This window comes from Canis lupus, chromosome 10, assembly GCF_011100685.1.
Source record: "Canis lupus familiaris isolate Mischka breed German Shepherd chromosome 10, alternate assembly UU_Cfam_GSD_1.0, whole genome shotgun sequence".
Classification (NCBI taxonomy): Eukaryota; Metazoa; Chordata; class Mammalia; order Carnivora; family Canidae; genus Canis; species Canis lupus.
Genome location: NC_049231.1, coordinates 46,829,543 through 46,857,080, shown reverse-complemented (window position 1 = coordinate 46,857,080; position 27,538 = coordinate 46,829,543). Strand labels below are relative to the sequence as shown.

Sequence of the window (27,538 nt, the reverse complement as noted above, 5' to 3'; positions counted from 1 at the left end):
CTCCAGGATCACACCCGCTGGGCTGAAGGTAGGTGCTAAACCGCTGAGCCACCCAGGGATCCCCCAATGGCCCTCCTTTGACTACAGGAATCCACATGCCAAAAGGTCGTGTAGGCAGAACAAAATGGGAGGTGGCTCTGGTGGTGACAGGGCTTCACAGGGTGTATTTTTACTGTACACATGGAGCGTGTGTGAGTGTGTGTGTGTGTGTGTGTGTACATTTGGGTACACGTGTGAGCTGGTGTGTTGTAAATCAGGACTCCTTTCAACGTGGCTCTCTGTAAAGAGGACACAGAAGCAGTTTGGACATGAACATGTACACTGATGTCATGAGAAGAATGAGATTGTAGGGGATATGCTTTGACCAGGTCACGCCTACATCATCTAAATGAGTGGGAAATCCTCATGTAGTTCTGTAATCCAGGTTTTCAAAAGTGGTTTCTTGTGAAGTTGGTCTACAGGAGTGGAGAGCATCAAGTGAGGATCTGAGACAAATGTTGGCACTGACTGCAGCTTGCCTCCACCCACGCCCCTGCCCCATTTCCCTCTCCACCCACCCCTACCTCCAGCCAAAGTACTCAAGTTAGTAAAGGACAACCAAGGATCTTACTTCAGGGCATATCTTGAGACAGACTTTCTGAAGTATTTTCTTGGGATCTCAAGCATGAAGCAACTGGTGTTCTAGTCAGGGTATAGATTTGGCACCTGTAACAGAGACCCAAGGTAAAAGTGGTGTATACATGCATGCCTGGGTGGCTTAGTCAGTTAAGTGTCTGCCTTTGGCTTGGGTCATGATCCCCATGTCAGGCTCCCTCTCCCTCTGCGGCTGCCCCTGCTTGTGCGCCCTCTCTCTCTCTCTCAAGTAAATAAAATCTTTTTTTTTTTTTTAAGTGGCTTAAACAAGTTAGCTTATTTCACTCTCCTCACATAAAAGGCTCATGGGTCACCTAGGTGACTCAGTCAGTTAAGCATCCGATCTTGGTTACAGCTCAAGTCATGATCTCAGGGTCGTGAGATCAAGCCCCACATTGGGCTCCATGCTCAGCTTGGAGCCTACTTAAGATTCTTTCCTCCTTCTGCCCCGTTCACCCCCACCCTCTACTCATGCACCTAGTTGCACATGTGCATGCTCTTTCCCATTCTCTCTCTCTCTCTCAAAAAAAAGGGGGGGCTCAGTATGCTGCTGTAATGGTCTACAATCACCAGGGGACCCCCCCCCACTTCTTTCTTGGTGTTTGGCTGCTTTTAGTAGGCACCATTCTGCTCATGATCCAAGGTAGCAGTTGCCATCCCACTGCATATCCACAGTCCAATGAGTGGGGAGGAGGGAAAGGATAGCCCACCTGGACATTATAAACACCACATCCAGAGGTGTCTCATCATCCAGGACTTAGTCATGTGTCACATGGTTCAGCGAAGGAGGCTCACAAATGTGCATTAAGTGGACATGTATAGAGGTAAAGAGTCTATTTGTGTAAGGAGGGAAGAATGGATTTGGGGAGATAGGACCTTCACTTCTCGCCCTTTCTGATCTTCTTATTTTCACACAGGTACTAATTATTAAGTTCCTGGAAAGTTCTGACTGCTTGCTAACAGCTGAGGACACAGATGAATGAGATAGAGCCTCTGGCCTTAACTTTTGGGCCTCTGCCCTCTTGGGTGTTATTCCATCTAAAGTCAATAGGTTTCCCTGTATTGGCATCCATATTTTTTTAAGTAACTCCTGTGACCATTTTATAAGAAAAGGCAGCAATTAGTAATCAACAATAAGGATTTTCATCTCAGTTTTTTCACCAGCTTGACAAGTTTAGGTGTGGGCAGCCCCGGTGGCGCAGCGGTTTGGTGCCGCCTGCAGCCCAGGGCGTGATCCTGGAGACCCTGGATCGAGTCCCACATCGGACTCTCTGCATGGAGCCTGCTTCTGTCTCTGCCTCTCTCTCTCTCTCTTTGCATCTCTATGAATAAATAAATAAAATCTTTTAAAAAAAAAAGACAAGTTTAGTTGCTTATCCACATTACATTTCTTAGGACCACACACATCAACTAAAATGCCAAAAAAAAACAAACAAACAAAAAACTTTTTTAGAAAACAAGACAGCAGGTTTTGCAATTGCATTACCCATAGCCAGAATTTACTAGAAAGCTATCTCTTTAATGGAGATGTGGGGGAGACCACACTTAGAAGAGACCCAAGAACAGGAACATGGAGGAGAGAGCCTAGAGGCCATCTCTTCCTGCACGTTCCCTGTCTGCTTTCACCCATATGGCCTTGTGCCTGGTGTGTCATCGACCTACATAAATGTGGCTGTTTCCACAAGGTCCAGCCCCCAGGCCCTCCTTTTACACAAAGCCTCCGGGCCTTTGTTTCTCTCTCTCTCTCTCTCTCTCTGTCAGATCCACACTGTTTAGCTCTTACATTGTTTCTTGGTTAGGATCCCACCCACACTGTAAGCTTTTTAAGGGCTGGATCTCCATCTCAGTGAAGCTGCGTGTGTTAAATTCTTGAGTAGCTCACATCAGGCTGACATATTGCTCTAGCAGCATGGTTTTTGGAGATGAATGTGCACATGGGGGTTGAGGTGAGCAGCTGTCTTTGGGTGAGAGGCTCCTGCCCATCCTCAAAGTGAGCCCCAGGATGCCCAGTGATCCATGCTGGGTCTTCAGAGTCAGGCTAAATTGGGATGGGGTGGGGGCACCTGGGTGGCTCGGTCGGTTAAGTGTCTGACTCTTGATCTCAGCTCAGGTCTTGATCTCAGGGTTGTAAGTTCAAGCCTCATATTGGGCTCCACGCTGGCATCAAGCCTACTTTTTAAAATAATAAATTAATTAGAATGGGTTGGCAAGGGCTCCCCAAGCAATGCAGTCCCATTATGCCAGAAAATGAAATTCGCCTCTTCTTTTAAAAGCCAGACATAGAACATAGTGGTTCTGCCTCAAAGTCTCAAGTGTGTTAATTTGTTTCAAAGTAAAAGAAAAAAAAATCATATTCGTGCCTCCTCCTCCTTAATCTGTTCCAAATGAGAGCTTCAAGAAGGCAAACTCCCCAGAATTTTCTCTGTTAAGCAAATTGATTTCTGCTGTGGAGAGAAGCTGGGATGGGGAATGGAGGTAGGAAAATATATGGAACCTGACATAAAAGATTTGGTTTTTGTTTGGAGAAGGATTTGGGTTGTTTTCAGGTTTTGAGTTACAGCTTGGGTGTGTTTGAAGAAGCAGAAGTGAGTGGCACCTCGACCCACAGCCTTTGTGGGCTTTTCATTCAGCTCCTCCTGCCTGGGCCGGTCCCTGTGAAAGATGCCTTGCTTGGCAGGCTGGCCAGGAAACCTTCCTTCATAAATAACTCCCCAGGGGAGACAGGAGTGATAACAGACGTTCTAAGTGGGAGCCACGCTGCCTTCAGCACTTACAAAAGTGTGCGCAAGTCTGGCCCTGGATTTCTCCTTGCCAAGGCGAGGGAGCCCTCTTCAAGTGTTCAATTTGGTTACTCTCGTTCTATTATTTCTCTAACCTCTCTAACCAGCAGGGAGGCTGAGGCTCTGCTTGTGAGTTCTGTTTTTATTTTTCACACTCTATTTTTATACTTTGAAACTGTGGTCATAAAATATACGCTCAAAAATGTTGGCTCTGCACCCACAAGACACAGGAGGCTGTCCAGATGCAGTGTTGGGACTGCTCCCAGGAGGGCCCTGCCCCCACCCCTGGCCTCTTGGGGAGGGACTGGAGGGACAGGGGACAGCAGTTGCTCTAAGAGACTGGTCCAACAAGGAGCAGAACTCTGGCCAAGTGTTATAGATTTGACCCTGAAAAACTCTCAGGAATATTTTCCTGAAGGCTTCCCAAGCTCACAATAAGAGGTCAGGACCCTTAGAAGCAGTGTCCTGTAAAGAGTTCATTCATCTCCATATGTACAGTTGTCCTGGCCCCCATCTTCCCTCGCCGTCCATGTAGAAGGTGTGTGTGGCATGGTTCTTCATAAAAACAATGCCAGCAAAGCAGTCTCGTTTGTTTCATTCACCATCATTTGCTGGAAATGGTTGTCGCGTTCATGTTGCTGTAGAACTTAGGAAACAGACATGAGAAACCTTTCCCAGTGCTCACCACCCCATGTTCTTCTCTGGCCTAATTCCAACCCCCCCCCCCCATGATCTTTTCTCCTTCTCCCCCCCCCCCACCACCCTCCAGGCTCCTCTCTGTCCTTCCCTTCCTCCAACCGGAATAGATCTAGGAATCTCCTGACGTTTCCACCTTGGCTACAAACAGCGCTGGTTCTTTTTGAACAGATTCGTCCATAAATCTTAGATTGTTTTTCATCTTTGAAAAAGCCGCTTCTATCAGCAAGTCATTATTCACATGTAAGGGGCAGGGGAAAGTTCACCAAATTTCAAACTTCAGTTTCTTTTCACTCCATTTTACAACTTCTACTCCCCAGAAACCACAGAAATTTAAAAATATCAGTCCCAATAGGCAAAGTGCCCCCTGACATAGCCTGCAAGAACCAGGGCTGGCCACCTGGGAATGGGAGAAGGAGGGGAGGTTGGCCTAGATCAGAAATGGCTGGCTCAAACCCATGGGGGAGAATAATTGCCAAGTCTCAGAGAACTAAAAGCCCACTGTTCTCATTCTAGAGTGGTGGATTTGGTGGGCAGGGAGATTTGGGAAGATGAGTGACATTTATAAGGACAGGCTTAATGTAGCTGTTACTATAAATTAAAAAAAGGAATACAGCATAATATAGCTAATGGACTAAAATATACTCTAATTCCATCAGGAATCCATCCCATCCTCGTTGCAGATGAGAAGAAGGGAAAGAAAGGAGAGCAGTGAAGGGCTCTAGCCTACTCCCTTTGAAGGGGCCCTCCCAAAGTCCCACAGTGCACTTCGGCATACCTCTCCCTGGCTACAACTTAGTAACATGGTCCTGTTAAGCTGTAAGATGTGCAGAGGAATGTATTATTTTGGCCTGGGCACATCACCTAGAATTCCCTTACTAAGGAACAAAGGAGCACATTTAGCTACATGCCACATTGATACATGTGATACTAGCTAGAGCAGAGCTGAAGGAAGGGTCAGTTTGGACCAGATGAGAAGAGAGAGGAGGTGGGAGGAACAGAGAAACAGAGATTCCCAGTCAAAGGCCTGGCTCTTTTTTTTTTGTCTTTCTGCTTTGTCATCCTCAACATGTTGGCTTTTGACCTCATGCTTGTTCTCATGGTTACAAGACTGGTTGCACCTTCAGCCATCACTTCCAATATTCTAGGTAAGAAGAAGGAGGATAAAATTCTCTTATCTCAAGGTAATTTTCATCCAGGGAGAAAAAATGTCCTCTAAAGCCCATCTCTGTATGTCTCCTTGGCCAGGTCTGGGTAATGGCCATCTTAGCTACAAAGGTATGAGAAGGGGTGAGACACATCACCTGCAAGCGCACATGTCTCCCCCAGAACTAAATTGAACTTATGATAGCAAGGGAGAGGGAGTGGCTACTGGTGGACTACTAGGAGAGGTCTGAGTATGTGCCCAGGGAATGCCCTGACACGCCTAAGGAACTGTAGAAGTAGCCCTCAAAAGAAGTGGAGAATGGGCTGTGATGGAGGAAGAAGCAGAGCTAAACTGGAGAGGTGAAGGCCACATCAGGGTCCAAGAATGCCCTGCTAAGGACTTGGCTCTCTGTGGGAATCCAGGAGATCAATACACATCATCACCTAGAGGAGGGGAGGGGATGCGGTGCCCCCTAAAGCAGTGGTCCCACCCTCTAGGATGTACACAGGCCATCTGAGGATCTTGTGACGTGAGTTGGGGATTCAGTAGGTTTGGGGAAGGCATGAGATTCCACATCTCTTACCACCTCCAAGGTGATGTTAATGTAGCTGGTCAAGGGACCCAACTCAGAGTAGCAAGACCCTAAAGGAAATCTCTTCAGAAATAAATGCCCAGAGGTACCTGGCTGGCTCAGTCAGAGGAGCACATGACTCTTGACCTCAGGGTTGTGAGTTCGAGCCCCATGTTGGGTGTAGAGATTATGTAAGGATAGAGTCATGAAAGGAGGGAAGAGAGGGAGGGAGGAAGAAATGACCAAATATGTTTGTTAAACATTTTAATACATCTACTAATATCACTGGAATAGGAATTGAGACTCAAATATTAAAGGAAAAATGACAATAACTCTTACATTGAGCTTCTCCCAAAAAGGGTGGGGAGCAAAATCTGATGTATCTTTTGGGAGTCTTAATGTCTACAGGTAACAGAAAAGCCAAAACAGTGGAAGTTTCTCTCTCTCAAGTTTATGTAGTCCATAAGGAATCCAGGCTTATCAGGGGCTCTCAGTCATTAGCCCCAGGCCTAGGCTTCCCGTGTCTTTCTGCTTCCCTATCCTGACACGTGGCTTCTATTCTCAAGGGCACCTCTTGATCCCAGATGGCTGCTAGAAGCATTAGCCACCCCATCCTCATTGCTGATGAGAAGAAGGGAAAGAAAGGAGAGCAGTGAAGGGCTCCAGCCTACTCCCTTTGAAGGGGCCCTCCCAAAGTCCCACAGTGCACTTCAGCGTACCTCTCCCTGGCTACAACTTAGTAACATGGGCCTTTTAAGCTGTAAGATGTGCAGAGGAATGTATTATTTTGGCCTGGGCACATCACCTAGAATTCCCTTACTAAGGAACAAAGGAGCACATTTAGCTACATGCCACATTGATACAAGAGTTACACCTAAAATGACAAGGAGTGGTTGAAAATAAAGGGATGAACAAAACTATTCCAGGCGAATGACAACTAAAAGGGGTGGCAATAGTAATATTAGGCAGACTAAAATTTTAGACAAAAGAATAGAAAGAGGAAGGGGGGTAATTGGACCATGATAGTGATTAAAGGGTATGGTCAACAAAGAACATGTCACAGACATGAACCTTTTTACATTAGGTAAAAAATCTACCCACCCCCCCTCCAAAAACCACTGTAAGAAATATTAGGAAAAAATTGTTAACGTTATCACCGCAGTAGGATACTTTAACCCACCTTTCTCAGAATTTATGAGGCCAAGCAGACCAAACATAAATAAGGTTAAAAAGGACTCGAATGCCATATTTTAAAGCTTAAGTGTGTATAAAAAAATGTACTCTGTGGACAGAAAATAAGCATCCGTCTCAAATAGGTACAAAAAATATGCAAAAATTGATTATATTTCAAGCCCCTAAGAAAAATCTCAATTCCACAAGGTAGGAATCTTTAGGAATCTTTCTAGGCCACATTCTAACCAAACTGCAAGGAAACTAGACATTTGAAATAAAAATACAACAATAAAGTGCCATAATTCTTTATTTATACACAATCTAAAGAAGTTCTGCCAATGACAAAATAAAAATTAGAGACTCCTTTCACACCCCAAACAGATGAAAAGGGCTATCTGTATTTGAGCAGATGAACCTATCCTCAGAGGAAATGCTTGCACTGTCATGGACAAGTAAAGTGTCCTCCCTAAAAACAGGTAATTCTCTCAAAATCAGTTAAGTGAAGGTAGTGGAAATAGAGGCAAGAGATAAAAACCCAGCACTTCGTGGAATTAAAAACAGCCAAGAATGGTACACACAGGACAAAACACACTCTCCTTGCTAATGATAAAGAAACGCTGACCAACTAACAGCGCCCTGATTCCCCATGTCTTACTGGTTCGGCTGTAAATCGGTGCATTTTTGGAGGGAGCTTAATGGTATCTTAATGATATCTTTAGAGATTTTTAATGTTTTTGTCAATTGATTCCGGTAATTCCAGAGGAATATATCTTATGGAAATAAGTGGACGTGCGCAAAGATATATGTACAACTCAAAGGATTAAAGAAACATGATACATGCGTGTACCATGAGGCAGTTAAAAAAAAGAGTAGATCTATATGAACCGACATCCAAAGGTACCCTTGGCATATTGTTACCTGAAAAAAATAACTGTTATTATATATAAATATGTAATTTTTTCAAGCCTGGATGGCTGTATATCCTGAATTCAGTCTCTGGTGCCCACAGGGACCTGGCATAGGGCATAAATGGGTGAGCCAGCCGAGTGTGCAGTCACAGTAAAGAGCAGGGGCTGTAGTGAGCAGGTGCCTTCTCAATTGTCGTGATTTGTAAACTTGCAAGGTCCTACCCAGAGTCCATGGATCAGGACTCAGGATTGGCAACTCTTGTGCCCGAAGATGACCTCTGTGGCCCTTTTGTGAGGACAGCAGGGCTAGCCCCTGCCAACGTCATCCTGTGTCCTCTTAGCAAGCATAGCGTGAACCTGGAGCTTCTGGTGGCAGGCAGTCTCATTGCCCCTTTCCTGTGAGTGTGAAGGTATGGGCTCAGTCCTGTCACTCAGAAAGTTATAGTGATTAAAATTGAGTTTAAGATTTTATTTTTAGGGGGCACCCTGGGTGGCTCCATCAGTTAAGGCCCCACTCTTGATCTCAGCTCAGATCTTGATAGGGTTGTGAGTTCAAGCCTTGTGTTGGGCTCCCTCTGGGCATGGAGCCTACTTTTAAAAAATAAAAAGATTTTTTTTTTTTCACTTAGCACCCTAGAACTTATGGACTATGTTTTGTTTTGGTTTTACTTGTTCTGTAGTGTTCTGTAAACTTGCTCTCTGCCTAAGAACCCCCAGAATATTCCAGAATCTTCAGGAGGCCCCACACTGGCCAAGTTACCCACAATCCCAATGTAACCCTGTGAAGAGTTACTCTTTTTCTAGTCTCTGCAACCCTTGGCAGGGAGAGGGGCCAACAGCCCCAGCTGTACTGAAAAAGAATGGCAGGAAATAACTCAAGGAGGAGAAAGCTCAAGGATTGATCTCTTCCAGTTGCTGATTTCTCTCCAGCCTCTATGCTGCTTCACTCCTTATTTTTAAAAGTGACTTTCAACTTGATGTCCCCTCCACAGGCCCCCCGCCCCCACCTTCTGTGTAAATACCGGCCTGGCCAATTGGGCTTTGGTCCAAAGAATGGTTTGACCTCCAATATAGGGTTGCCAGATTTAGCAGATAAATATTCAGGTCTATAAATCTGCTTTTCAGAATGACCATGAATAGTATTTTCTGTATAACTATGCCCCATGCAATATTTGGGACATACTTATGCTAAAAGGTTATCCGTTGTTTATCTGAAGTTCTAATTTAACTGGGTAACCCCCATTTCATTCAGCAATTCTACTCCAGTGGGCTTCCTTGGCTCCCACATTCCAAAAGGGGGCATCTGAAAGTTTAAGGATGAAGATCACCAGGAGTTTACGTCACCTGACACCCAGAACCTCCTGAACGCCCCACCCCACTGTTGGTGCCTCCCCCCCCCTTTCCTTGCTGCCCCAACTCCTGAGCTACACCTCACTTCCTGCCTCTTGCCTTCCTCTCTTATAGTCTGTGGCTTTCCCCTGCCCTCACTTCTCCTTTTTCCTCGTTTTGCTCTAGCTGGCCCGAAACATGTAATTAAAGTTTGCATATTTGAGTGTTGGTTATAATTACTAAATAAGGTTTTAGGTTCCTTACTATAATTTAAATAGCAGGGGAATTTAACTTTGTGTGTTTCATTTTCCTTTTATTGATAGGTGGCCTCAAGTTCATTTTTAGCTGTTATGAATCATTGACCTTCATTCACCTTGAGCTAGAAGAAAGGTCTCCCATTTCCAGAATGAATTCACATGCACTTCCAAAGACGGATGCCAGTAGGGAAGGTGGTAATGGGAAAGATTGAAGTGGGGGACCAAAGGGGGGATCCTGCTAAGCTGACTATTCAACTTAGGAGAAGGAGCTCAGAAGCCTCTTGTACTGGCCCAAAGCCTCGCCTTTGGCCCTGGGCCCAGCCGCCCAGAGCAGAGTCCAGCTCTCTTCTCTTTGTGATTGGTCAACTGGCTCGTTCCCAGCAAGAAGCTGCCTCTGATAGACAGCGAAGAACATATTAGATTTGCAGCTAATAACCAGAGCCCAGTGGCCTTCTGCTTCCATTCCCTCCCTGTCCCTCCTGATGAAAGAGGACTTTGGAAGGCAACTTCATTCTGGCTTCCTCTCCAAAAGGAGTGGGGGGACAGGGCAATTCTCTGAGCTCTTCCAGAATCAGAACCTCTGTTTTGTAGTCACTGCCCTGAGCTACTGTGATGTTTGTATTTCTTCCATTCTCTCCCTGCCCTTTTTTTTCTCCATCCCTGCTCTCCACCACCATGACCCCAAAGGTGCCTTCCCATCTGGGAAGCAGACCTGTGAATGGCAGTGCCATCTTGGAGAAAGAATAGTGATCTGGGAGTCAGGGAGTCACTTCTATCCTGAACTAGTTGCTTCTAATTGCTTGGCCTCAGTTTTGTCATCTGTGAAATGGGAATGATCACATGTCTCAGAAAAACTATATTAAAATGTGAATAAAAACGTGTCAAAAAGTGAACAAGATTCCATCCCCAATCCAGTTGCTAAATGATATTTTTTAATGCTGAAAAGCCAGAAACTTGCTGTTGGCTGTAGAATCCTTTCCTCTCCTCCAATTAGAGAACCTCACCACTTCATTTGGAAGATGACTTTTTATTCCTTCTGTCTTGGGCTCATAAGTATCTAGTGTTCTTACCTATCTCTCCTTTCAGGTAGGGGAAAATTTTAAAGAATCTAAAGGAATAGACTCTCCCCCCTTGACATTTCATCATATATTTCAGTAGAAGGAAGTCTGGCTCTTTGAAAAGTTTGCCCTCACTTAGGTTTACGACTGAGTGGAGGTGTCTTCCGTCCATGGAGGAGGCAGCTACGCCAGTTGGAGGTCAACACTCACCACATGGCCACCCGAAGAATTTTGGAGCAGACGTCTCCACTTTGATGGGAATAAAATAACAAAGCCTCACCCACCCAAGGCCTGTTGCCTTTTGCTGAGCAAAGTCACGTCAGCCGTCTAGTTCATCTAGTTCGGAGGTTTTCTCCCAGCTGGAAACCCAGTAATGAGGGAGGCTGAAGAATCTGGGCTCCCCAGAATGTGTGGGAAACTGAATCGTAGAGGCCACAGCATTCCGACTCTGATACTTGGACGGAGCTTGTGCATTCCCTTGGTTACAGCCATTTGGGACTCCAAAAGGCACAGAGATTTAGCCAGAGCCTTGTCTCAGTTGCTGTGGGGCCCAAGCCCCCAATCACCTGGGAGTCTGTTCAGCTCTCACCTTCCAGGCTCAAAGCTCCTGCCCCACAGCAGCAAGAAACAATACACATCAGCCACACCCATGGAAATTTGGGTCAGGGAAAGAAGGCAGGAGCAGGATCAAAGCCTCTTGTAACCCAAGAATTCCTCAGCAGCTCGAGTCCCTTAATAATTATGGTCTGGAGATTTGCCAGAAAGCAAAACCACTTAGCATGCCGTATTTAACAATGAACAGTTTTTTGTGTTCATAATAGTCACTGTGCAGAGCAAATAGGCACCTTGAACAAAGGAAAGGATATTTATATGTGTATATAAAATAACCCGCACTGCCTTAAACCCCAAAGCATGTCTGCAGGGAAGAATGTGGCACTTCCTTCTGCAACCAGTACCTGTTTTATGAGTAAGAGTAAGTTGGAGAAAGGTACATGCCCTGTCTCCCCTACCTCCCCACCTCCCGAATTTCAAACAAAAAACCTTTGTTTCACCCAGAATTTTCCAACTTTTTTAATAGCCAAATCTTTTGTTTTCACTTTTGGTTGGTTTTGGAGTTTGGAGTTTTTCCATTCTGATTTGTTTTGTTTTAAGTATCTATTAGCATTCTAAAAAGCCAGTTTCCCAAGGAAGACATTTTGGCGAATGATAGGCCAAAGAGGGTTGAAAGCCGGGATTTAGACCAGTGGGAGATGGAGAAAATAAATCCCCACCCCTGAGGGACAATGGACATGATTGCTGGAACCCAGCTCTGTACAGCAGTATGGAGTACCCTACCCCCACTGGGCTCTGTTTCTCTATGTCATTTTGTGTTCATTTGGTTGTATATTCAACAAACATTTGTCATTGGGGGAAATTGGAGAAGAACAGCGCTTGGAGGAAGGTTCATTAGAAGTGACTGTTAAAGAGTGGTTATGATTTCAGTCAAGAAAGACAGGGAGCATTCCAGAAAGACAGGGGTGGCCAAGTGTGAGGCCTGCTCAGAAAATGAATAAGTATAGTACAAGCCTCAAGTGCATGAGTAGGGTGGGATCAGACGGGGCAGGAATGCAATGCAAGACCCCTGGATCAAGTAGGACTCTTCCAAACACACAGGTCACAGAGTCTGACTCAACCACGTGAGCACTGAGGGGCACATTGGGTCATATAAGTGCGAATTCTGGGGCTTGGGCTGGATTCAGATGTGCCATAATTCAAGAATTCAAGCAGTGTCCCAAGGACCTGGTTTCTTGCCATTTCTCCCCTCTACTCTTTGGTTGATTCTATTTTCAGATAAGCTGTCACTGCCCTTGCAGTTATAAGGTAGCTGCAGCAGCTCTGGCCTTTGCATCATCATTTGAGGCCTGTGTCAGTAGAGTTCCTTTACCTTTAAATGCTTTCTTAATGGTTGTCGTCCAGTTCCAGCCCGTCTCAGAATTAATCTGAGTCAGGGAACATGATGCCCTGAGTGGCTTGGACCTGGGGCAGATGTCCATGCCTGGAGTTAAGAGTAGGGCTGGTCCCACCCAAACCACATGGACTAAAAGATATGGAGGGGCTGGCTGTAGGGGGAGTGTGGGATCCAGGTATCCTGAAAAAATTAATGGAAGTTAGGCCACAAAAACAATAGATGTCCACTAAAACCTAGAATACCAGGCCAATAAATCTGGATATCATTTGTGGCAGAGAACCAGTAAAAATTTCTGAACAAATGATCAGAACTGTGCATTAAGGGCAGCCCGGGTGGCTCAGCGGTTTAGTGCTGCCTTCAGCCCAGGGCCTGATCCTGGAGACCCCGGATCGAGACCCACATCGGGCTCCCTGCATGGAGCCTGCTTCTCCCTCTGCCTATGTCTCTGCCTCTCTCTCTGTGTGTCTCTCATGAATAAATAAATAAAATCTTAAAAAAAAGAACTGTGCATTAAGATGAATTCAGCTACAGTTTAATAATTACCATGTGCTTGGCACATGGTAGGAGCTCAACTATGTATGGAATGAGGGAGATAAGTGGATGGATTGAGGGTGGGGATAGCAATGCCATTGTAGGAGGGTATTGTAATAGTTTCTGAGGGGAGCTAATAAAGGAAGTAATGAGGACTCATCAAGAAAATCAAGAAGTTCCATTGTCATGAAACCCACAGAAGGAAAAATTGTCAAGAGGACAGAGTTGGTCAAAAGGCCAAACATTGTCAAAAGGCCAGGTCAAGGAGGATAGGGACTGAGAAGATGTCAGAAGGGAGAATTGAAAGAGAAGGTCCGGTAGTAGGACAGTCAGAAGCTAACTTCAAGGGGTTCAGAAGTAAGTAGGAGGCTACCCTGTAACATCATCCGTCTTCTCTTCCCCCCTGCTCCAAACTCAGCAAAAACAAAAACCTCCTTCACCTCCACACATTTTTCACAAAGGACCTGATGCCATCCCCATGACCTTTATCCAACCATGCTGTCCTTTTCTCTCATGTGTCTTTAGGCCCCCCTCCCTCTCCAGGGCTATCTCTCATATAAATGTTGACATTACTCTCTTGTCCTAAGATGACATTTCTTAGGCCCTGTTCTGCCTTAAGATAATGTTTCAAAAGAATCATTAGAGAAATTTTGAAGTTGGGGAGGACAGAAGTTTGAGCTTAGGTGGAATATCCTTTGTGGAAGACAAGATTATCTGTAAGAATGAGTGGATAGGGAGTGGGATATAGGGACAGGGAGAAGGTTAGAACAGTTTGTTTAGAGATTTAGCTGTGGGTCACCAAAAAATGAATGAAAGAATTGCCAGGGGCCAGTGGGAGGCCAGCTGAGATTGAATAGTTTAAATTTATAGAGAGCGTAATTGACATACTGCCCCTCTCTGGCTGGAATCAGTGGCACAGACTAGAGCGGTCGATTCGCTTGGGTTCGCAGAGAGGTGGTTATGGAGCACTGTTGAGCCTGGTGGCAGGTCAATTTGACATGGGGGTTGGGGGCTGGAAGAGTATCACAGACCAGGGAGGCCAGGGTATGTAATGAAAAGGCAAAAAAAAGGAAGGAAGGGAGGGAGGGAGGGAGGAAGAAAGGGGAAGAGAAAGAAGAAAGAAGAAAGAAAGGCAGGAATGAAGGAAGTCCGAAAATAAAGAAAGACTAAAAAGATCAAAGAACAACGAAAAGAAAGAAGACTCAAAGTACCTCCCTCCCTCCCTCAACCCCCTCCCTACCCCCCTCCCAATCCCTCCCTCCCTCCCTCACTCCCTCCCTTCCGCATCCGCCCATCCCTCACCTCCCGCCCCTCCCCCCGACCGTCAATGCCGATCAATATCACTCCCCGCACACGAACTCAAAGTCCTAAATTAAATAAAAGTACAAGTAAAGAAAAGGAAGTAAAGAAAAGAAAAAAAAGAAAGAAAAGGCAAGTGATAGCCTGAGAGAAGAGGCAGGGTCATTGATGGGGTCAGGATTCGTGTGAGGGAGTTGTCTCAGTGGAAGAAATAGAAGGTTAAACAGTTATGTTGGGAATATTAGAGAGGCCATATGGTGTATGATATTGTATATAGACTATGTGGTTTAAATCCCATATCCTAACCTGTGTCTCCACTTAACCTTATAAAATGAGGCTCATAAAACCTTCAAAAGGTCGTTGTAATTAATACATATGAGGTACTTATGATAGTACTTGTGTAATAAGTACTCAGTGAATGTTGGCAATGGGGATGTTCATTTAAAAGTAATGAAAAGGAGGGGGTACCTGGGTGACTTAGTTGGTTAAGCATCTGATCTCAGCTCAGATCTTGATCGCAAAGTCTAGAGTTCAAGTCCCACACTAGGCTCCATGCACAGCACAGTAAAACCTAGTGCTTTTTACTTTGAAAAGCAAAACAGAAAAAATAAATAAATAAAAAGCAAAACAGGGGCGTCTGGGTGGATGAGTCAATTGAGTGTCCAACTCTTGATTTCAGCTCAGGTCATGGTCTCATGGGTCATGAGATCAACCTCCAGGAGAGACTTGGAAGTTTCTCTCTCCCTCTGCCCCTCCCGACTTGCATGCTCTTTCAAATAATAAATCTTAAAAAAAAAAATTACAAAACAAACAAAAAGTGATGGGAAGCCTTAGAACTTGAGATCTTGAGGGGCACCTGGGTGGCTCAGCTGGTTAAGTATCTGCCTTCGGCTCAGGTCATGATCCCACATCGGGCTCCCTGCTCAGTGGGGAGTCTTCTTCTCCTTCTCCCTCTGCTCCTCCCCTGCTCTGCTTGTTCTCTCTCTCTCTCTCTTTCTCTCTCTCTCTTTTTCTCTCTTCCTCCCTCCCTCACTCCCTCAAATAAATAAATAAATAAATGATCTTATTTAAAAAAAAAAAAAAAGAACTTGAGACCTTGAGGTTGAAACAATTCTCAGTAATGCCAGGTTCTCAACTGAAGAGACCTCCACTCTCATGCTTGTTGTGAGTGGAGTGAAATTGGAGATGGAAAGTATTGGAATTGAGAAGGTTGAAGAATGGTGAACCCAAATTCTGGGAGAGACACGTTTATGGATATGGAGGTCACCAGTGGGGTGGCAACAAGTCTGTGTGTCCCTGAGAAAGGCCAGGTCTCTAGCTGAAGTTAACAAAAATGGAGAGGTAGCTACTATGAGCTTCAAGGGAAGACAGATTGTTGAGAGAGGAGGAGAGAGTGGCTTCTAGAAGTGGAGGAAGGAGGTGCTGATCTGTCTGAGTCAGAGACCAAGGAAGGAAGGAATAGCCTCTACTGGAAAGCGAGCAATGTTCTGCCCGGAGGAGATAGGAATGAACCAAGGATGAAAAAAGTGGAGAATTTGCTCACAGTAGAAAAGATTTGGATTGAAAAGAGGTGTTTTTCCTAATATAGTTTAAGAAAATCCACTCCCCAAGCCTGAGGGCAAATCTGAAGAAGGCTTGAGCATAAGGAAGGAAATGGGAAGGCGGTTTTAGAGTAGATTCTCGGAAAAGCCAGTAGATGGGGGGCTCTGTTCCCTCACCTCGATTGTAGGATGTGCAGCATTAGACACGCTGGCTCAGGACTGTGCGCTGTGCTGGGCGCGCCCCGGCCGGACGCCCCCCTGCCCACCCATCCACTCTCCTGCTCTGGGGGTACCCGGTGCTGTGTGCATTTCCCACGTCGGTGCTATGGGGTGCTCTGAGCATAGAGGGACCAGGAGGACTGGCATTGAGGGCTTCTGCTTTTAGAGAGCAGACAAATGGCTTTAAAGGGAAGGGAACGGGACACCAGCAAGCTTCCAGGCCACGTTCACTTCCAAAAGCGCCGCTCAGTAATGTAATTGTATTTGGACATTTTTTTTGCATGACGTCAGGGAATAGCCTTCCTTAAAAGCTCTCATGAAAAAGCACAACTATAAAACAGACTCAGGCAATGAAATGGAAACCAGACAAGTGGGTCTGTGTAATTTGGGCAAGGAGATTTCTCCTTGCAGCTTTGTGATCTGATCCCTGCTCTCTGCATAAAATTCTATTTCAGGGGATCCACTTACATAGGTCTTACCTCGCAGGTGCTTTTAGACATAATATGTCTTGTTTTATTACCAAATGAATAAGAAAACAAGGATTCCCTCCTCAGTGGCTGTTCAGACCACCCTCCTAGGCTTGCCACCTTTCTAGTCCCAACAGGTCCTGTATCTCTCATCTTTGTATGAGCCCAGCTCCAGCAGTGGGGAGGGAGGGCTAGTCCCATGTACACCTCCTCTAACCCCCATGTCTACCTTCATCCATCCACCCCTCACAACCCTGCTCAGAGTTAGTCTTGGGGATGTGTGTGCCAGGGAGCACTACTCATTGAGGTGGCTCTTTCTTACCTACCCTCTTTTCTTAAAGCCGCAGGAGCACAGAACTGAATTATCTGCCATCCTCTGTTCTTAGCACACTCTGGCTCCAGCCCCAAGGAGATCCTTTATTTTTTGTATTTTTGTTGTCTTTTATTGAGGTAAAATTCACTTAACATAAGATTAAATATCTTAAGTATAAAATCAGTGGCACTTAGTATATTCATAATATTGTACAACCATCCCCTCTAGTTCCAGAGCCTTTTCTTTAAAACAAAACAAAACTATTTATCTATTTATTTATGAAATAAAGAGAGTGAGAGAGCACACACGGGGGGAGGGCCAGAGGGAGAGAGAGAGAAGCAGACTCTCCAAGGAGCAGGGAGCCTGATGGGGGACTTGATCCCAGGACCCTGGGATCGTGACCTGAGCCGAAGGCAGACGCTCAGCAGACTGAGCCACCCACGCACCCCCAGAGCCTTTTCATCATGCTCCCTTAGCCCCTCAAAAACACCCATGTCCATTAAGCAACCACTCTGACTCCCCTTTCCCTCCCAGCCCCTGGCAACCACCAGTCTTCTTTCTGTCTCCAGCTCTTCCTTTTCTGGGTATTTCATATAAACGAAATCATATAATACTTGTGTGCCTGGCTTTTTTCACTCGGCATAATGTTCTCAAGCTTCATCTCTGTGGTATGTGGTAACGTGTATCAGTGCTTTCCTTGTGCCTAATACTCTACTATGTGGAGGTACTATATTTTGTTCATCTAGTCATCCATGATGGACATTTGGGTTGTTTCTACCTTTGGCTACTCTGAGTAGTGCTGCTATAAATATGGATGTACAAGTTTTTGTTTGAGTCCCTGATTTCGGTTCTTGGAATTGCTGTATTGTAATTCTAGGTTTAACTGGAGGTCCCCCTTTTTTAAATTTTTTTTAGTAAGCTTTCTGCGCAATGTGGGGCTTGAATTCATCTTCCTGAGATCAAGAGTCACATGCTCTTCTGACTCAGCCAGCCAGATGCCCCTGGAGTTTCCTTCTTGATGGACATTCTCCTAGATCCACTCTGTCAAGGAATAGTGGGCATATACCACCCCAGACCCAGACCCCAAGACATGTTGACTTCACTCTGTTAGACCTGGAAGAAACTGAAAGAATAAGACTGAGGAGTCAGGAGTTTCTCTGGAAGTGAATAAGGTCACCAAAGAAATGCTGGTAATCAGAAGGAAGACAGTCTGGGGAAATGATAGGGAGCTAAGGGGCTTGGGGGCCCTCAAAGATTGGACTAAGCCAGGGGAAGAATTGAGTGAGAAGGGAACTCAGTGGCCCAGAATAAAGGAATATGTGAACTTAAAACACCCATGGCTGGTACGGAGTGAAAGAGTGATAAGTGAGGAGAGCAATAGACTGACGATGGGGTAGAGGGAGCCAGGCAGAAAGAGCCCTTTAGGGTGAGGAACTAGGACACTCAGCTTTGAGGAGCCACTGAGGGCTTTTATAAAGGAGGCTTTAGAAGTATCACCTTGACTATAGGGTGGAGGGAGGGCGGCATGGAGGAGAGGAAGACAACTGGAAAGAGGGAGGAAGCACCTGGGTGGCTTAGTGGTTGAGCATCTGCCTTTGGCTCAGATCGTAATCCCGAGGTCCTGGCATTGTGACAGCTACCCACATGCAGAGGTGAGGGCGGAGGACACGAGATCCCTGAGAAGACACGGCAGTGAGTGGCAGAGGAGAGAGCTGCAGAGAGGCCCAGGGGCTCCAGAGCACAGTGCCCACTGCCCAAGTGTCCAGCCAGGTAAGAGGCGAAAGGGGTGAGCTTAGGGACTGGGACGTTGTGGAAGCAGGCCAGACTACTCCTTCTTGATAGAGGACTAAAGTCCAAAATTCTAACTAACTAAATACAGTTTTCATCTGTATTACACCAACCCTGATTAATTTTCATCAAGAAACTATTTGTAACTCCATCAGGACAGTTGAATTCTTTGATCAATTTTCTACACAGAGCCTGAAACCATTTCTGATGTTCTCCTTTATTTTCTTAAGTATCAGCTCTTTTAGGCATAAATTTAACAATAAAGACTTGACTTTCTGGTTAGAAATTTTAGTCAATAAGAGTTTTACCATACCTGGGTTTTAGATTTCAGTATTTTTTTTTTTTAAGTGGGTGTTCTTCCATTGGGTCGCATTCTCCCCCCAGTTGCTATTGTTATTTTCTGCAGATTTCAGTGTTACTGACAAAATAACTTCTTTGGTCAGTTGTGAATTTTGTCATGTGCTATTGAGCCATTGTCAGTTTAGTGGTATGTTGATTATTTTCAGCAGTAACATTCATGGCTAGATCAAAACATGCTTAAGGTCAAATGCAGCCCACTTCTTCCCAGAATTTTTCCTTCTAAACCCCCTTCCACCCTTCCCATCAAAGACTGGTCCTGAGAGAAAAGAAGCAGTGGACTCTTCTGGGCACTCAGAGAACCCAGGCACTCTTCCTAGCAGCTAGTTTGAATCCACCCTACAACAGTTTGACTTTTTTTCCTTTTTTTAGTTGGCTAGAAACCCAACTAACTTATTGACCTGTGTTCTCTAAATTGTCATCTCTTCCTTGGCTTGTTGTTGAAGACAGATTTTCTGTGGCCTTTCCATTCCCCTCCCTCACCCCAGCCACCCCATTCCCATCATCCCAGAGCCATGGCAGCAGTAGTTTCCCACACCTTTGGGAGGTGGGCAGCAATTCAGGGGAGGCCGATGGGGAGTCCTGGCCACAAGGAACTGATGATAGGAAAGGCCCTTGAGAAGCCTGCGAGTGAACTCACTTTCAAGGTATAAAATTTCCAGAAATTTTGAAATCACAGCTACTTAACATTTTGAGCACTGTTTATAAATCTTAAAATTACCTTGTGAGTTTAGGGATCATTCATCCCTTGATGAACTTGCCATATTTCTGTGGACTGTTTTTGTTCTACTTAAAGCTGTAAAAGCCTGAGAGTGAGGCGAGAGCTACCTATAAAGGAGCTTTCTGGATTCTAGATAAGGCTAAGAGATAGATGGTAGTGGTAACATCCTCAGGACAAAAATTATCTTCCTGAATTTTTCTGATTTTAAATTTCTAGTCTTCAGTTACATTTCAGGACCATCTGTACCACTACCTTCCATAGTCCACTAGTATGTTGGGGAAGGGGTAGGGTGCTAAGGGGCTTGGGGGCCACTCGAAAGTTGGATTGAAGCAGAGGAAGAATTGAATGAGAAGGTAACTCAGTGGCCCAGAATAAAGGAACAAACCCCCCCCCCCCCCAAAAAAAAGGAACAAACCCCCATCTTGTGCTCTGTGCTTTGTGTCCCATGCTTAGACTGGACACATGTTTTGGGGAGTTCTGGCTTCTGACTGGCACAGCGCCTTATGCTCATGACAGCTTTGCTAAAATGAATCACTTGTTGGGTTTTCTTCCTGTCTCCCACCTCAAGCCCTGAATAAGCTAAAAGGGTTGAGAATGGGAATGGGGGGACCAAGGGGAGAGTAAGGGAGGTGGGTACTGGCCCTGAGAGTCAGAGAAGCTTAGGAAGAACTCCAAAAGAACTAGTCAGTCTTCAGAGCTCAGGCTGAGAAGAAATTTCCTTTAAGAGAAAGAAGGGAAATAAACTAAAGAAAACTGGAATGACTTTAAGGAAAGGGAAAAGAGAAAGAATGGTGAGATCCACGCTGGTCACTGCGGAATGTAGACTGTCTGCAGCACCCTTGAACTCTGCCCAGGCAGAGGAAGAGGAGGCTGATGGCCAAAGGGGACTCAAGTTACCCAGCATCGCCCCCCAGAGCTTCTCCGTCTGCAGGCATCCTCACTGTATCCCACCTCCTCACTGGCTCATCAGGCAGAGTCAGGGAGATGGGGAGAAGGGGTCGGATTGCCCCTCAGATTGGGGTGGGTGACCTAGCAGAAAGGAATAAAGCACAAGCACCTCTTGTGCTTTATTCCTCTTCCACAAAGAGATGGAGGTGATTGAACATTTTGGGAGGCTCCACAGAGCACAAGGGAAGTGCCGCTAGAGAGGGTGGAGCACCTGGGGAGAAGGGCTGACTTTGCACCTGCACCCGAGCATCAGGTGTAGGCCAGATGCTGTTGTCCAGACCATCTCCGGGCTGGACCCAGCCCACTCTTTACCCTGTGACCCCTTCCCACACCAGGCCTTCATCAACCTGCTCTGGAGTGGCCATGGACAAAGCTCACATGCACCTACTCCTTCCCTTTGAGCTTTGGCAGTAGCCACAAGAAACAGGACAGTGAGTTGCACACAAAACTAGGTACAGCTGAGTACTCTGAAAGGCTTAAGCTGGTGGGTGGTACTCCCCATCTTCCCAGGCTGAATGCCCCTAGGAGAACCCAGGTTTTTTCACAGCCATTATTGCCTAGGAGTTGGTTTTAATCTATTCCTCATTCTTTGGTGTGGTTGGAAGTGAACAATTGCAAGCATTTTTATAAGCTTTGAGCTGAGTGTACTATTAACCAGCCCTAATTTATTTCATCAACCCCATTTCAGTGAAGTATGGCCCTCCTAAGCAAAAAGTGCACACTTTTAACTCATATGAAACGCCTATTTGTTTTTATTCATGTTGACTGTATCCATTTTTAAAATTAGGGAAAAATCTACATGTATTTACCCAGTGATTTGAGGTTGGGCCCACATTTTTTAAATTATAGCTTTTTTAACTTTACAAATAAAGGCTATCTTGTCTTTAAAATGAAAACAAAAGCTTTGCCGGATGTTTTCTGGTTTTGTGATGGGTCATCAGGAAAATGTTTATGTCAGGCATATGACTGCATTGGGGAGGGATCCTCAGTCTTTGGAAGCTGGGTCTACAGGAACTTTGGGAACTGGGGCTATTTGTTCCATATGAAAATGGCTAGAAAATTAAGAAAAGGCAAATTATTAATATTTGAAAGTTTTTCCCCCAACTATTTTTAGAATTTTAAATGATGTTTTCATCCTTTGCCTTCAGACCTGGAAATTTTTTCCCCCTCCATACAGAAAGGGCTCTGTGTAGTAAGCTGTTCATCTCACGAGGCTGCTTTTCACCTGTTGACACCTCCCTGCACAGAGAACTAAGGAGGAGGCAGGGAGCTAGGGAGGGCCTTTCAGACAAAAGATAAGAGGAGGTGAGGTGCTTCTCATCTGCCCCAAATAGATCCCTGAGCCCCTAATGCTGTGAACTGAAGGGTTCCGTCTATCCACCCACCAAACTGTTGACTTGGAGAGACTTCACCGCAGGCAGGGACTTTGTACAGTTGTGTAAGATTGTGGACTATTTTGGAGGTAAGGCAGGGCTCCTGCACCTCAGCACTGTTGACATTTAGGGGAGGTATCTTGTGCATTGTAGGGTGGTTCACAGCATCCCTGGCCTCCACCCACTACATGCCAATTAGCACCGCCTCCTCTGACTTGTGACAACCCAAAACGTGTCCAGACGTTGACACTCTGCAAGGCAATATCATCTCTGGTTGAGGCTGAGAACCACTAGGTGGAGGGAAGCCATAAGTGGTGTTGAAGCCCCTACCACTCTGAGAGCGGAGGGAATGGGGTTTCCTGAACCCAAGGAGGGCTGAATGGGGTAGCGCAGCCACTGCCGGAACCTTGGTGGCTCACAGGGGAGGTCATAGGAAAGAAGTATCCAACTTTCTCTTTCTACCTTTCAAATTCCCAGCGTTCCCTTCCCATTGGATGAATCCTGCCAGAACCCAGGTGGTAAGGAGCCTGCATCATGCAGGCCCAGAAAGGTCAGCCCCCGGGGCACTAAGCGGGGTGCAGAAGGACAAAAAATGGATGGGGACACAAACAGCAAAGAACCACTCTACCATCCATCCATGTAGCCATTCAACAACTACAGGCAGCTTAGCAAAATGGTCAAGAAAACAGGCCCTGAAGTCAGATAAGCCTGGGCTTGTATGTGTCCCCTGCCACTTCCCCTGTGTGATCTTGAACAAGTGACTTCTTTCAGTAACCTCAGATGTAGGATGGCAGCAATAATTCTGCCTACATATGTGACCTAAGTCTTGCAGTCTTGGAGGTTTCCTATTGGGGAGACACAAGTCCTGAGTAAATTGTTTATATTTTTTTTATTTTATTTTTTTTAAAGATTTTATTCATTTATTCATGAGAGACAGGCAGAGGGAGAAGCAGGCTCCATGCAGGGAACCCGACGTGGGACTCGATCCCGGGTCTCCAAGATCATACCCTGGGCTGAAGGTGGTGCTAAACCACTGAGCCACCCAGGCTGCCCAGTAAATTGTTTAGTACATAGCTCTAATCAAGTACCAAGTGGATGGTATCTGCTTTGTGCCCAGTGCTGTTTTATGGATGATTCTGGAAAAAGCAAAGACATGGGAATGCCCTCTCTCACCATCTGTCAGCACACTGAGTGTTGGACAGATACGAGCAGAGAAAGATCACAGCAGGCTGGAAAAAATCTAGACCACAGGACCTAAGTTGGGTCCCGAGGGATGGGTAGGCCTGGCTAAGTCAGGATGAGAGAAGATCTAGTAGACCATGGGAATGGTAAGCAAACTGGAGCCAGAATAGGTGGGGGGAAGAAGGCCCAGAGAGCCCTAGAGGGAGCCTGGTGATCGAACAGCTTTGGTGGAGGGTCTTGGTGTTCTCATCTGTGAAGATGAGGGGCTGGCTCGGGACCAGTTACCTTCCTCAGTACTTGGGTGTAGGAGTCATAAACTGACACAGCTACAGGACGGGGGAGCAGTAGGATGCGCTGATGCCTCCTATGGAGCGTGGCCATTGCTCTGCTCCAAGCATCTATCACCATGCAGGCCTAGGACACCAGGTTCTGATTTTTGGAATTTTCAAAAGATGGCTAGAAATTTGGATTTTTATGAGAAATCTCTTGACTTTAAAAAAAACCCATGTAAGCCATACCAGATTTGTGTGGAGACCAAACAGTCCATTTGCATCCCTGGCCAGATGTTTCCAATGAGCCCTTTGGGGCCTTAGAACCCTTGAGCTGTGCATTTGGTTAGGTTCTGTCTCCTGTGTACTGTCTCTTAAGCAATAGCTCCCAGGGCTTAAGAAAACAAAAGAAGTAGGAAGAAGAGGGGTCCACGTGGGTCAGGTGAAGTCAGAGTTCCCCTCCAGACTTGATACCATGGCCAGGCTGGGAGTGGAAGGGAAGGATTCGTGTAGTCCTGAGGCACCAACTTGGAGCAGTGAGTGAGTGGGCAGTAGTCTCGGTGCTGCCCACGCTCGTGGCACTTGACCCAGTGCATGCTGGGCCTGGGGCTGGAACTGCTCTTGAGAGCACTGCCTAGCACATTTGGTTCTTTGATGAAATTTTTTAAATATTCAAATAGAGAACAAAAACTAATATCACTAACACCCATGTTCCCCCACCCAGACTTCCTGCTGAGTTCAAAACTGGAGATGCCACTCGTTTTCTTTCATTAGGACACAGACCTTCCTCTGGGCCATTTGTCTCGGGTAAGGGTCACCTGGGAGTTCTGTTTAGTGGTAAAGGCTGAGATGGTGACCTTTGGTATAGCCATGAAGTCATGTGGCTGACTGCCATGCCAGGAAATCCAGAGTCCTGGCTCCACAGGCCCTGAAAGCAGAGAGCTGTGGGCTCTAGGGTAGAGGCCCTGGCGAGGCAGGGAGGCAGAGGGGCTCTGGAAGCCTCAGGAAGAGGCTAATGGCAGAGTCAGCAGTTGGACCAAGCGTCGGTTCCACGCTTGTTTCTCATGACTGTATAAAATACAGACTTGCTCTTGCTGAGGGGAAGTGAAGAAGTCTATGGAGAAGACCGAAAATAATGAAGTTGTCTGGAAACAGCCTTTGCAACCTGAAAATATTTTCTCTCAGAAAAAGAAGACACAGTACTATGCCTTCACTCAAACACTGCCCTTCCTCCCCAGGCCTGCTCCAGCCTGTCTGGCCCTCCAGCTTCACCTCTAGTTCGCCTGGGCAGGCCTGATCTCCCTGCCCCTCTGTCTCGTCCCAGCTGTGCGTGGCCCCTTATCCTTGGCCCACCCAGTTGTCCCTCTATGAAGCTCCCTCCTCCCACTCCCCACATTTTTTTTCCTTTTCTGTTCTTTTATTACTGCTACTGATGGTATCGTCAGGCCCCATCATATACCATTGTGGACTATTTCCTGACCCTTCATGTGTGTCAGCTCACCTCGGACTATGCTCTTCTCTCTCAAGAGAAGGGACTAGGGTTTTCCTCGTGTTTCACACACACACAGCAGATGATAGTAAGTGCTGTGGGCCTATAGAAGCCTGAATTGATGGATGAATGGGTGAGTAAGTGGACGGAGAGATGGTTGGACAGCAAGGTTGAGGGAGTTCCACAAGTATCTGGAACAGGATACCCCAGAGCCAAGCACAGGGAACACTCAACCCATCTCCACTTACTGTGCTGACTTGGCCTCTCTTGGGAAGGAGACTTGACCAACAGCCTTACTCTAGAAGGCATCTCCCCCACGCTAACTTTAGAATCAGATTATGCACTTTTAAACCATGGTTTGAAGCAGTTTTCAAGGTTGGCACCTGCAAGTGGACTTTGGCATTTTCATCTTCCTAAGTATGGTTGAAGACCACCTCAAAGCCAGGGACTTGAAGTGCATCCAGCACACTGTGTGAAGCCTGCCCCCAACTGCCAGCTCCAAGGCGGGCCCCCTTATGGAAGTAGGGAAAGAACATGGACGGCAGGGCTGTGGGACTCCCCGGGCTCACCTCAGGAGTATCCTCAAGTAGGGTCTTTGGTTAGCCAGGTGTCTGCCTTGGCAGAGGAGCCCCAAAGCAGCTGAGGCAGCAGCGAGAGTGAGTCTACAGTGCAGCAGCCCTGAAGCACTATGTTTGCTCCCCTCCCCCTATGATCCAAGTTCCATTCACAAGGGTAGAAGGCCAGGATTAGCTAGTTCTAAATGCCGATTTGGGGCAGCCCTGGTGGCTTAGCGGTTTAGTGCCGCCTTCAGCCCAGGGCATGATCCTGGAGACCCGGGATCGAGTCCCACGTCAGGCTTCCTGCATGGAGCCTGCTTCTCCCTCTGCCTGTGTCTCTGCCTCTCTCTCGGTCTGTGTCTCTCATGAATAAATAAAATCTTTTAAAATAAATAAATAAATACTGATTCGTTGGGTTGCCAGCTCATTGCCACCCCTCATGTAGGCCTACCACAGACAAGAGTATGTACCAGCACACCTCACCCACTTGCGGCACTCCCGGAGGGGTCTAAGGCATATTTCACTCTTGCTTTAGCTGTGTAGCCATTGGGGGCGATGCTTGATTTTTCCCACACTGAATTCTTCCCTCCCCAGATTCCTGCAGGTCTGGGAATCCACACCACTCTGTTGAGCGCCAGATATCTCGCTGTTGCCTGAGTTTTAGCTTAACCTCCCCTCCCAGAGCACCACCTTCTCAAGTACAGGAGATGTCCTTGACTTGGTTTCCCCCAGGACTCAGCACAGTGCTGGCCACAGAGGAGACCCTGAGCACCAGCTTCCTGATGGGTGAAGGGCCAGGCAGAGATGCGGCTCCTCCAGGAAGCCCTCTCAGGCACCCTGCCCACCCGCTGAGCCAACGCGCCTCTGCAGAGTCCTTCGGCACCCAAGGCCTGGGCACTGTAAGCAAGCACGAGGGCTCAACTATCCTGTGAACTCTTTCAAGGCATCCACTGTGCTCAGCAATCGGAACCAACTTGTACACAGCAGATGTTTCAGTTCCACGGTTTTACTGAGATGTACCATGCGTGTACCACACAAGTCACCCCCTGAGAGGGTACGGTGAACTAGTCGTAGCATCTTCGTAGAGTTGTGCAACCATCGCCACAGTCAATGGTGGGTCATTCTTGTCACTGCGAGAAGAAACCCATGCCTTCAGCACTCCCCCTTCGTTCTCCTGGGGCTGTTGTAACATAAGAAATTACCATAAACTTGGTGACCTAGATGGCCTCATAAGGCCGGAAGTCCAAAATTAAAGTGTCAGCAGGGCCATACTTCCTCTGGAGGCTCTTGGGAGAATCTTGCTCTAGGGAATTCCTTGTCTTTTCCAGTCTCCAGAAGCTGGCATCACTCCAGTCTTCTGGCTTCACATCACCTTCTCTTGGGTGTCAGGTGTCTCTCTGCTCTCACTTACTGGGACGTTTACAATGGCATTTAGGGTCCACCCAGATCCTCTAAGATTAATTCCTCATCTCAATATCATTAACTAAATCACCTCTACAAAGACCCTTTTTCCAAGTAAGGTAATATTCACAGGTTCCAGGGGCCGAAGCTATTTTCAGCCTGTCACATTCCCCATGCCCCTGGCCCTAGATCATTCATATACCACAAATTCAGCAAATTAAAGTGTACGGAGTTATGCATCTTAGTATATTCACAAGGCTGTGCAGCCGTCACCACTATGTAGTTCCAGAACATTTTTCATCAACCCAAAAAAGAAACACTATTTCGATCAGCAGTCATTCCTCAGTTTCCCCATTCTCCAACCCCTGGCAACCACTAATACACTTTTTGACTCTATGATTTGCCTATTCTGGATACTTCACATACAATACATGGTCTTTTGTGTCTGGCTTTTTCTACTTAGCATGTTTCCAAGGTTCATCTGTGGTGTAACCTATAGCAGTACTTCATTCCTTTTTGTTTATCCATGTTGTTGATGGGCATTTTGATTGTTTCTACATTTTGACTAGTATGAACATTTTGT

General features: G+C 46.3%; 1 protein-coding gene and 1 long non-coding RNA gene across 2 annotated transcripts in view; one reads left to right on the top strand and one right to left on the bottom strand.

Moving 5' to 3' along the window:
- The window catches only part of LOC106559410, a 62,793-nt gene that overhangs the window by 15,410 nt on the left and 19,845 nt on the right, over window positions 1–27,538 (bottom strand). Inside the window, exon 2 of the long non-coding RNA XR_005365810.1 lies at window positions 611–705. This is a non-coding gene — a long non-coding RNA (uncharacterized LOC106559410). The remainder of the gene's footprint in view (window positions 1–610; window positions 706–27,538) is intronic.
- THADA (THADA armadillo repeat containing) overlaps window positions 1–27,538 on the top strand; it is a 327,437-nt gene that overhangs the window by 285,261 nt on the left and 14,638 nt on the right.